This window comes from Pteronotus mesoamericanus, unplaced genomic scaffold (assembly GCF_021234165.1).
Source record: "Pteronotus mesoamericanus isolate MK-2021 breed Mesoamerican mustached bat unplaced genomic scaffold, CSHL_Meso_final contig_657, whole genome shotgun sequence".
Taxonomy (NCBI): Eukaryota; Metazoa; Chordata; class Mammalia; order Chiroptera; family Mormoopidae; genus Pteronotus; species Pteronotus mesoamericanus.
In genome coordinates, this window is record NW_026555229.1 from 2,427,044 (window position 1) to 2,439,322 (window position 12,279).

At 36.6% G+C, this 12,279-nt stretch overlaps 1 protein-coding gene across 3 annotated transcripts in view; it reads left to right on the forward strand.

Annotated features, from left to right (window-relative positions):
- The window catches only part of R3HCC1L (R3H domain and coiled-coil containing 1 like), an 85,703-nt gene that overhangs the window by 13,975 nt on the left and 59,449 nt on the right, over nucleotides 1-12,279 (forward strand). For all 3 annotated transcript variants that reach the window (XM_054581326.1, XM_054581327.1, XM_054581328.1), the window contains exon 2: nucleotides 9,518-9,618. The gene's annotated coding sequence lies outside the window, so the exon portion shown is untranslated. The remainder of the gene's footprint in view (nucleotides 1-9,517; nucleotides 9,619-12,279) is intronic.

The window sequence follows — 12,279 nt, forward strand, 5'->3', positions numbered from 1 at the left end:
AAGTTCATATTATCATTATTTATATTTTTTCAATAGACAATATAGTTTAAAATAGATGTAGTTTATAAAGTCAAATTGTTAAAAAAAGGATATACAACAAAATATATTTCTTGTCCCACACCTGCCCATTTTCTTTACTCCCTTCTCTAAAGGTAACCATTACCAGCTCTTTAAGCCGTTTCTTCTAGCATTTATGTATCTATAGTTTAAAATAATATATGTGTAATGCTGATCTTTGATTTACCAATTTATTATAATATTTAGTTAAATCAGTTAATGTTGTGTTTATTATGCCTGTGCAAATTTTGTTTGCTGATAGTATCTTAAATAGTAACCTTTTAGTGCAGTTTTACAAAAGATCAAAGTAATCTGTCAGTTCCAATTTTCTTCCCTTTTTTAAAAAAATTCTTGGAAACTTCCTTTCTGGAGACCTTCATTGTTCTAATAGGCATGCTGTCTCAGCCTGCCACACAGTCTTTTCCTGTGATAATTTCCCTTTGTTGTCATCCTTAGACTTGACTTTCCTTTTGGGTTTGATTCCCAGTGTTGTTGAAACTCTTACCTTCCTCATTCTTCATTTGCCCTTTTCCTTAAGTAGAGCACATCCTCTAGTAGTTATGTCAAATTAAAAAAGATGGTGCTATGGCCAAGAACATGAGGATGACAGCCTTCAACATGCCTGTTTATGTCATATAGCTTCCATCTGGATTGGTTGCTTTCTACTTCTGGTGCACAGTCAGCATCCTGGAATCACCATTCAACAATATTCCTTCACTTGTGTTGAATATCCTGTGTTCCATACCTATGTTTGTCTTTATTTTGATTTATTTCCTCGCTTGGTGTCAAAGGATGGTGAGACTGTGTCATTCGTTATCTAGAGATCAAGCACAGTCTTCCTGAACAGACCAGATTGTTAATCTTACATAGTGTTTTTGAGGAGTATGGAGTTCAGGGATTGGAAAATACAGGGTTGGCCAAAAAGTCCGTTTAGTTTTTTCTGTAAAATAAAAAGACACGGTTTTCATTTTCACCAATAACTTTATTGATTTGGGTATTTTGAGTATGTCAGCTATCTCCTGCATAGTAGAACATCAATGATTGTTCTCAGTGTCTCTGAATTGCTATCCACTTCAGCTGGTCTGCCTGACTGTGGAGAATTGTCCAGGGAGAACTCTCTAATGTGAAACTTTGCAAACCACTTTTTACACATTTGATCAGTCGTAGCATCTTCCCCATACACTGCACAAATCTTTTTTTTTTTTTGCATTTCAGTTGCATTTTTACCTTTCTTGAAATCATAAAGCATAATATGCCGAAAATGTAATCTTTACATTTTCTTCGATCTGTAATATTAAAATGGCCACACAAAAACTCACCAATTTTGATAAGCTTTTTTTTTTCAATGCATGCTGATATGACAGCTGTCACAATACAGTCTGACAAAATTATTTTGAATGAAGTTAAAATCAACTGAATGCTCACTAGAGTCATCTTATGGAAAAAACCAAATTAACTTTTTGGCCAATCCAGTATTAAGAGAGAGAAGTAGATTAACATCATCTATAGATGTATGGTTACTTGGTTGGCATTGTTGATTGGTTGGCACTTGGGTGTATTTTTCTGTCTCTGACTGGTTGGTTTGTAAAAGAGTGCCTGTTGGAAGATGGTGGCATAGGCAGACATGGTTCACCTGTTTGCACAACCACATCAAAATTACAGCTAAAATATAGAACAGCCATCACTCAGGAACATCAGAAATTGAGCTGAGTGGAAGTCTGACAACTATGGAAGTAAAGAAACCACATTCATCCAGACCAGTAGGAGAGGTGCAGATGTGTGGGCAGGTCCCACACCCACATGAATTAAAAATTCAGGAGGGATATCTTGGGAATGAGGTTGCACCCCACATCAGGGCCACCAGCTCAGGAATCCTGTGCCAGGAAGATAAGTCCCCACAACTTATGGCTGCAAAAACCAGTGGGGATTGAGTCAGTGGAAGAAACCTCTGGAGCCCCAAGCAGTTCCTTTTAAAAAACCCACACAGGGACTCACCTACTCAAACTCACTCCCTTTGAACTCCAGTACCGGGGTAGCAGCTTGACAGGGACCAGTGGTATACAGGGAGAAACTGAAGTGTCTATCTTTAAAGTGAGCAGAGGCCATTGTGCCTTTGCTAAACCCTCCTCCCACAGAGCCTATAAGCTGGTGTTGTATCTGAGACTCTATCAACCTGGCTAACACTGTTTGATCTGCCTATGAGATCACCAGAGGCTCTGTTCCCCACCCCCCAACTTATGGGCCCACCCAAGCTGCTTTTCTATACAATGGCTGGTCTTGGCTCCTAAATCCTATCAAATAAGCCACAGCTGGCTTCAGTGAGACCTAGCAGCAGCCAGCTTAGATTCACAGCTTGGCTTTGCCTCAGAATCTCCAAGCCCAGCACAAGTGGTGGCCATCTCAGGTTGCTTTATAGCTCAGGAAGGGTGCCCCAGCAAAACACAGGTAGGGGCTGACCTTGGCCTGCACCACCTAGGAAACCCCAGGGCCAGCGTACCCAGTGGACAGCTACAGACCATGTCAGGGCACCGTCACCCTGCCCCTGCACAGCTGATCCTCCATGGATGGAGGTTGATGGTAAGTGGTCACAGCCAATCCTTGCAGCTGACTGGCCTAGGTAAATCCCTCCCATTGATCTGCCAACAGTAACCAAAGCTCAACTACAAGTGGAGGGTGTACTTAGCCTACAGGAAGGGCATACCTCGAGTACCCAGCTTGGGTGATAGGGGAGGCTGTCCCACTGGCCCCTGCAGGACACCTACTACATTAGGCCACACTACCAAGACATGGAGTCAAAGCAGCTCTACCTAATACACAGAAACAAACACAGGGAGGCTGCCAAAACGAGGAGACAAAGAGACATGGCCCAAATGAAAGAACCGGTCAAAACTCCAGAAAAAGAGCTAAATGAAATAGAGATAAGCAATCTATCAGATGCAGAGTTCCAAACACTGGTTATAAGGATGCTCAAGGAACTTAGTGAGGACCTCAGCAGCATAAAAAAAGACCCAGTCAGTAATGAGGGATACACTAATTGAAATAAAGAACAATTTACAGGGAAACAACTGTAGAGTGGTTGAAGCCAAGAATCGAATGATTTGGAATATAAGGAAGCAAAAAACAACCACGCAGAACAAGAAGAAGGAAAAAGAATAAAAAAAAATGAGGGTAGTATAAACAGCCTCTGGGACAACTTCAAGAGGTCTGACATTTGCATCATAGGTGTACCAGAAGGAGAAGAGAAAGAGTGAGAAATTGGAAATCTATCTGAAAAAAACAGTGAAAGGAAAATTCCCTAATTTTGTGAAGGAAATAGACACAGAAGTCTAGGAAGCACAGAGAGTCCCAATTATGATGGATGCAAAGAAGCCCACTCTAAGACATACTATTAAAAGGCCAAGAGTTAAAGATAAAGAAAGACTTCTAAAAGCAGCAAGAGAAAAGAAGTTAGTTACCAGAAAGTTGCCAGATGAGAGGGTGTGGGGGAGAATGGGTGAAGAAGTGAGGGAATTAAGAAGTACAAATAAATAGTTACAGAATAGCCATGGGCATGTAAACTACAATATAGGAAATGGAGTAGCCATAGAACTTACACACATGATCCACGGATGTGAACAATGGTGGAGGTATTGCCTGAGGGATTATGGGACACTGGGTGGAGGGGGGCAAAGAGGGAAAAATCAGGACAACTGTAGTAGCATAATTAATAAAATATCATTTAAAAAGGAACCCCTGGTTAAGTAAGTTGTCCTTATCAACTGAATGGATTTAAAACTGGTTCTCCAGACAACTTTTTGCTATGGCTACAGTTGGTTTTTTCTCTGATTTTCTAAGAACTTGAAGTTCTCAGTCCTCTAGTAATTTTCTAAGAAAGAGTACATGGGAGGTACTTTTTTGAGCCTTTCCATGTCAAAATGTCTCTTTTTTCTGTCCTCACATTTGATTTGGTTTGGGTAAGTGTAAAATTCTAGGTTGAAAGTATTCTTCAGAATTTGAAAGCATAGTTTTTTCTTGTTTTTTGTTTTCCCTTGTCTTCTCTTGCTGTTTAGAATTCCTAAGTCAACATGAGTAATCTTCTCTTGTCTTTGGATCTTGTTGGACCTCCGCTGTGTCCCTCTCCAGTATTTCGAAATTTCACAATGATGTGCTTTCGTATGGGTCTATGTGTATTTTTATGCTGTCCTGGGTTTTTGTAGGTACTTGGAAGGCCCTTTAGATCTAGAACAGTTTGCATTTTTCTAGAAACTGGTTTGTGGGAATGGGGGCAATAGATCTTGGTGTTTAATATGCTCGCATAATTGTCCAGTTTTAAAGACCTATGTACTTCTAGTCAGTCCCCAAAGCAGAGATAATCTGTTTTACATTCTGCAGAGATAACCAAGTCATCTTTCAGGGATGAGGAGGGGATCAAAGGATCTAACTACTTTTCAAACAGCTTTCACCGGTGTCCCTTTCCCACTTCACTTTCAATTCCAGGGGTGGTGCTGGCAGGGTAGTTCCTGACTCTTGTGCAGATTTCAGTAAACTGAGTTGGGTCTCATCTTTTTCTATGCTGGACTGGGATTTGTCTCTCCAGGACCTGCTCTACAGTTAGCATACATCTGTATATGTTCTGACTTCCAAGGTTTTGTTACTTTTTTCCCTTCTTCTGCTCTTAACTATCCTTGTTAATTTTTGCCTTAAACACTTTACTGTTATTTTAGTAAGATTTTGGAAAGAAGCAAAATTATTTGTATATGTCCATTCCACTCTCTTAATTCCCAAGACTGAAATGATTTAAGAATAATGAATATTTTTATGTGACATAATAATTTTACTGTGTGAAAGGCAAAGTAACACAGAATATGGTTATACAGTAACTTAATACAGGTCTGCTGAGAGGGCATTGTTATGGAAAAGTAATGATGGCATGTGTTTCTTGATTGCGTACTATACCTTCAATTTCTAAAAATAATTTTTGGAAAAAAACAAAAATGATTCATCTTCAGTATAAGAAGGTTCACAAATACCAATAAGTGTGAGGATGAAAACAAGAATTATTTTAATTCCACTGCCCAGAACTAACAACGACTAACTGTTTAGTGTATGTTTTCTATGCATTTACCTATGTATATGTGCAAGTATGTTTAAGTGAAGCATACTGTATGTATTATTTTGCTCCTCCTCCATTTTTTCCCACCATAAAAGAATATGTCTTGAGAATTTTTTTTGTACAGAATCCAGAGATAATATTCTCATTAGCAACATCTAACAGCTATTAATGCAGATTATGTGCCAGGTACTGTGCTAACATCTATTTTTTCCTGTTTAATTTATTTTGACATTATTTCAAACTGTAAAATGTACAAAAATATTCACCCAGATACCTCAGATGTTAACACTTTTTCTGTCTGCCTCTGTGTGTGTGTGTGTGAGAGAGAGGGAGGGAGGGAGGGGGGGAGAGAGAGAGAGAGAGAGAGAGAGAGAGAGTGTGTGTGTGTGTGTGTGTGTGTGTGTGTGTGTGTGTGTGTAATCTTGAAATGTTTGAGGCTAAGGTGCAAACCTATTCCCCTATATACCCTAAGTACATGAGAGTGCATTTTAAAAAACAAGGGCCTTCTCTTATGTAATCAGAGTGAAGTTGTCAAAATCAGGAAATTAACATTAATATTATCATCTAGTCTATATACTTGTTCAAATTGCACCCATTGTCCCAATAACACATTTGTATGACAAAAGAAAATTTTGGATCCTGGAGTGGATTCAGTTGTCATATCTCTTTTGTTTCCTTTAATCTGGAGCGTTTCTGGTCTTTGTTCTTTTTGTGAAATTGACATTTTTGAAGACTGCAGGCCAGTTATTTTGTAGAGTGTCTCTAATTTGGCTTTATCTGATATTTTCTTGTAATTGGTTGGATTCAGGTTATCCATTTCTGTCAGGAGTACCACAGAAGAAATGTTATGATTTCATTAAGGCAGTGTCTCTTAGGTTTTCTAGTGTGAAGTTACCGTTTTTCCTTTTGTAGTTTTTTTGGTGACAAAATATATATAACATAAAATTTACCATTTTAATCATTTTTAGCGGGATTAAATACATTCGAATTTCGTTTCTAGTTTTGAAGTATCTTTGACAAAATACTTGAGACTGTGAATATTCTGTTATTTCCTGAAATTTTCCTCACTAATTTTAGTATCCACCAGTGATTTCTGCTTGAATCCTTTTCATGATGGTTCCTAAATGGTGATTTTCTAATTCTATCATTTCTTCTCTGCTTATTTTATAATACTTTCTTCATTTCATTATTTTTATGCTGTCCCTGATTTGGCCAGTGGGAACCCCTTCAAGCTGATTCCTGTCTCCTTTTGGCTTTCTCTTGTCATTAGAGTACTTCCTCACTTTTTACCACAGCAAGATGTTCCAGACCCATCTCATACTTTCCCAGCCTGAGCCTTGGAATGAGTTTTTACTTCCTTAGTAGGGAATAGCTTTATAAGCCAGAATCTGGACTCTCGATGTCCTCATTGCTGCTGCGTGTTATTGCTTCTAGGCCCTCTCAGCAGGCATCTAGGAAATAGATACATGTGATAGATATGTGTGTATCCACAAACATTCATGTACATCTTTATCTGTCTACTGAAAGGAATGAATTTATATTGATAGCACTGAGTCTAATCCAAAACTACAGAATTTTTTCTATCCTTCATTTTATGTTTATAATTCCCTCTCCTAACAGTGAGAAACCTAGCCCCGTTACTCATGTTTTTACTTATTGGCTCAATTCTAGAATATCAGAAAATAAGTTAAGAATTGCTAACTTATACCACTATTTAAAAGACACCTCATAAGTAGAGTTCAGTATTTGTTGATAGTATTTTTTCCTTTAGCATATAATCTAAATCTCCACTGTCTAATAGGGTGGCTACTAAGCCCATGAATCGAGATGTATCATAGGTATAAAATATATACTGCATTTTGAAAACTTACTATGAAATAAGGAATTAATATTTTAATATTTTAATATTATTTATATGTTGAAATATTTTAGCTGTATCATAAAATAAATTAATAAAATTAATTTTTTACCTATTTTTACTTTATTTTAACACAGCCACTAGAAAATATTAAATTATGTATTTAGTGCTTATTATGTTTCTTTTGGACATCGCTAATATAAAAACCATGTTTAAAAGTTACTTGGATTAGCCCTGGATGGTGTCGCTCAGTGGATTGAATGCCAGCCTGCCAAAGGGTTGCTGGTTTGATTCCCAGTCAGGGCACATGCCTGGGTTGAGGGCCAGGTCCCCAGTAGGGGCCGCACAAGAGGCAACCACACATTGATCCAGTTTCTCACCTTCTCTCTCCCTCCCTTCCTCTCTGTCTAAAAATAAATAAAATCTTTTTTAAAAAGTTATTTGGATTAGTTCACTCTCCCCAGCATTCTTCCTTCCCCTATGTTTTTATGTTATTTATTTGAAGTACAGTTCATTTTATTTGTATTCTAAGTTTTTCTGTTCATCCTAGTTGATCTTACATATTTTTGAGAATGCGAAAGATTAATATTGTTCCAGAAGTTCCATCCTTAGAGCAGTGTCACCCATTTTTTTTAATCCTTTCCTTTCCACCCTGTTTCTACCCACCCTCTATAGGTAACCAGTCTCATTTTCTGAATTATTCTTCCTGTGTGTTTTCCCCCAGAAATGAGGAGATACAGCTATATTTCCTTATTTCCTCTTTCCTCTTTTTTTTTTTTAATACACAAAAGGTAAAATACTATGGATACGCTTCTGTACATCCCTTTTTTCACCTAACAACATGATTTGGAATCCATTCCACATCAGTTTATAGAGTTTGCCCACCTCTCTCCCTCCCTCCCTTTGTCTGTTCCTTCCTCCCACAGTTGCAAAGTGCTCTATTGTGAAGATGTTAACCATTTTCTTAAGCTTTTTCTAGTATTTTGCATTTACAAACAGTGCTGCAGTGACTGATAGTTTTAGTTGTTAGGTTTGGATCCCTGATTCATTTGGAGGTTTTTAAAAATGAATATTGTGTGAATTTACTAATCTTTGTACAAATGCTAATTTGTTGTCTCAGTATATATTCTTTAAAAAGTACAATTTTGCCCCAGTGTTTCGTGATACCACCTTTATCATACATTATTTCAAGTTTATTTCTGGATTTTCTGTTTTTCCTTCTTTACTAGTCTGTATTCCTGCACCATTATCACAGTTTTAATTATATGTATATCAAAGGCTTCTAAAATATTTTACTGTTTTATTGGCTATTACATGTTTATTTTTTTCTATTGAACTTCAGTAACAGCTGTCTCTGTAAAAAAGCTTACTCGTATTAGGATTTTTATTGGGATTATGTTAAAATTATAACTTAATTTAGGGAGAACTGACATCGGTATGATGTTGAGTTGTGAGTTTTCTGTCCAAAAACAAGGAATATCTTTCCATTTACTCAGCTCTACTTTTGTGTCACAGGACTGTTTTAAAGTTTTCTTTTTATCGGTTTTGTACACTTCTTGTTTTTTTCTTGTACACTTCTTGTTAAATTCGCCATTTTTATAAAACTTACTGTATGTTTTATAGATATTTCAATATTTGTAAAGCTACACTATTGTTTTTAATGTCTGTATTGTTTCAGACAATATAGGTATACTGTAATTTATTTACTCTGACCCATGTAGATGGACATTAAAATTGTTTATAATTTTTTATTCTGTATAATTTTTCAGTCTACATTCACCAAAACAGGAACTTACTGCTTTTAAAAAAAATCTTTGCCAGTTTGATGGGCAATAAAGAATATATTTATTTTTCTTTGCTAACTGATGTTAATTTTAATCATCCATCCAAATATCCATTCAGCATACTCTTACTAAGCATCCACCATGTGCCTGTAAGAACTATAGTAATGACTGGAAGTTGAATATCTTTTTGTGTGTGTGATTTTTTTTTGTTTGTTTGTTTCCTAAGAGAAAGGGGAAGGGAGGAAGAGAAACATCAATGCGAGAGAGAAACATCCACTTCTAGGTGCCCTGACCAGGGACCAAACCTGCAACCTAGGCATGTGCCCTGACTGGGAATCAAACCTGCCACCTTTCTCTTTGCTGGACAGTGCCCATCCACCTGAGCCATGCTGGTCAGGTCTCTTTTTGTGTTTTTGATCATTTGTATTTTTTTGTTTCATATCTATCTCTCGTTTTTTTTTTAATGGCAGTTAATAGGAGTTTCTCCCCTTTCAAACTAGTTCTCAGAAGACTGTAGAATGAGAGATGACATTTCTTTACTCTGTTTTGTTGATGAGCTTTAAAATGTACTATTACATGTATGTATTTATTTTCATTGCACAATCTACGATAAATCACTGTGTTAAACTCAATATTCACAAAATGAGTGCGTGAAGTGCACAGTTGTCAAAGAAGTGATAACTACCTGTCTTTATAAAAATAACTTTCATTATTATTATTTTTCAGGTGAGGCTGCTGTGTCTATCAGAAGGGAACTTTGGTACCATTTTCCTTCAGAGTCTATCTGTTCTGGTTTTATTATTCAAAAAATAAATGTTACTTACCTGGTAAGTCAGTTAAGTACACTTATGCATATTTTATAAAAAATACTGTTCATTTACTCTAAATATTTGTTTGCTTATATTTTGTTTCTTCGCTGTCATTATTTTTTATAACTCTCATGTAAAACAAGTTTTAAAATGGCAATTTCCTGAAAGACTTAGGCTCTTTGGAAGATTTTCTTTTCTTCACTGTCTTTCTTAATTTCGTTGTTTGTTGTAAAGAGGGAGGAGGCTGGTTAAAAACTGGAATCAGTTCTCAAAGATGGATTTCTAGTTTTGCCTCCTTCATTCTCTTTCCACTGGAAAAACTGAGAAGTAACATCCTTCTTTTTAAACTGTAGCTTCCCTATAGATCATACAGATGCATTGCAAAGATGCATTGTTACTGTAAGAGTTAAAGAATAGATAATTAAGTCTGGTAAAGCATAATAAAGGAGAATGAATCTATCAAATAACTTGGAAATGAAAAATAGATATTTAGTGAAATTGATTTCAGTTTTTTAATATTATTTTTTAGGTGTTTATTTTCAATTAACATTTTTTTTAAAGAACGTTTATTAAATTGGTGGGACCTACTGTTTTGTAAGATGTTTTTCTGACCTATATCCTCTGATGATCTTTGCTGTCCGTTTCAGCTTCTGACTGTCATGTGTAGACAGTGGTAACTGGGAAGCTGATATGTAGGGTAAAGGTTTCAGTAGTAACAAGAGGGTCAGTCAGAGGAACTGTTAGAAGATAATTGTACTCGTGTGCTGTTTAAGCACGTGGCAAAAAATTGGACAGAAACTATAATGGAATAATATTGGTGATTCACAGAGTTTTCTTTTAAATAATTTTGCATAGCAAGTGAGAAGTAAATGTTGATATTGACAGCTGAGCTTAAAGTATTCCCAGGTGGACTCTAACAATGAGGAGACTTAGACACAGAAAAAAGGGGAAGATGATTCTCTTTTGATATGATTTTTGGTAGTCTCTTTGCTTTTGTTAGCATCAGAAAGCTGATTTCAGATGTTCCTAGATGGTGCGTATGCCTCATATAAGTAGAGGCATGGGATTTCATTGTGCATGACTCTGAAATGGCCCAGATCTCAGAGCAAACCAAAGTGAGTTTTAATCTTGGTTATTTAAAATCTCCTTGTACCTGTCTTATTAGGAGTATTATTTTTTTAAGAGGAAACTAATTTACAACTGGCTATAAAGAATGACATTGTATCCAGGAAAATGCTGTACTAACACGCTGCACTGTCCCACAAGAGTACTTCTCAAGTCCCCTAACGCAGTGCTGACAATCTGTGACAGCCTGTGAATTGTTGTGGAGCAGTTGGGGGAAGATGGGCAGCAGAGCAAGGTGGTTGTGTGTAAATTATAGAGGAGCTGGGAAGGGGATGAAGTGAGAGAAGAGCAAAGCAGTTGGGTTCTGTAGGCAGTTTGAATGGAATCTGTTCTCCTTGTTAGTTGTGCTAACAAGATGAAATAAACAACTCTAGTGTATGTGGGGGTTCAAGGTGTTACTGTTTCATTCTGTCATCAAAACTGTAAGGGTAGATGTTCTTTTGATAAGAGTATGGATTGGATAGATTTAAAAATTTTGAAGAGACTAGAAGTAACACTTCATCCCAGGAAATGAGACTATAAAAGTCAGGGTAATAGGGATTGGGTTTATCTTTTCAAGGCATTATTGCAATGGCAGTAAGACCAGTTACCATATCTAGAGTCAAATGTATATCCTGTTGTTTATTTACTTTTTTAAATTTATGTAACATGTATGTGTATGTGCACATACCACCAGCTGTTATTTTTTCAGAGACTCCCAAATATAACAGTCTTCATCAGATATCAAGGCAAGAGTTTCTGGATATTGTTTGAACCATGGAGTAGAATTTAATGTGGAGCAGATTTTGGTTCAATTCTTTCTCTGATTATGAGAATGGATATACAAAGTGTATTTGATGGTTCTGCGAGGTATTATGTCTAATTCTGAATATGGGATTAGGCTTGGGACACATTGTTTTAGAGCCCACCTCTCCTGTTGATCCTGTTTCTGGTTTTTGGTTAAAATGTTACTGCTTGGTCATTTGATACCATTGGATTAAATAAGCATAAAAGATGTCAGTGTGAAGATTGTGTGCTATTTTATCACCTCTATACTGATGGTCCATATTAAAAGGGATGCCAGGGTAAATGAAAGGGCATATGGAGTAAAGGAAGATATGGAGAAGATCTAGAAATACTGTAATAGTATCATTTCTCTGGAATTATCTGTAAGGTCTAGGCTCAGCTCTCCATTGCCTAGGATATTGAATGCCTAAACTTAGTGTTGAGGTACCTCTTATTGAAAACAGTCTTTCTGGCAGAATCTTCCACTGCTTTCCAACATTGAACTCTCCCTAGGCTAGTTTCTGTATCAGTCTCCAAAGCAACAGTTTTTGACTTACAACCTCTTCATATTGTTTAGGCTGTTCTTTCTGCTTGGAATGTCTCCCTTCAATTCTTTGTCTTCTAAAGGCCTCGTTCCTTACCGTGTAAGGAACATATCGTAAGGTATATAAAAGTCAAATCACTATGTTGTATACCTTCAACTAATATATTATTGTATGCCAACTATACTTTACTTTTTTAATAAAAAGTAAAATAAATTTAATAAATGAAGGTCTGGTTCCAATTCCA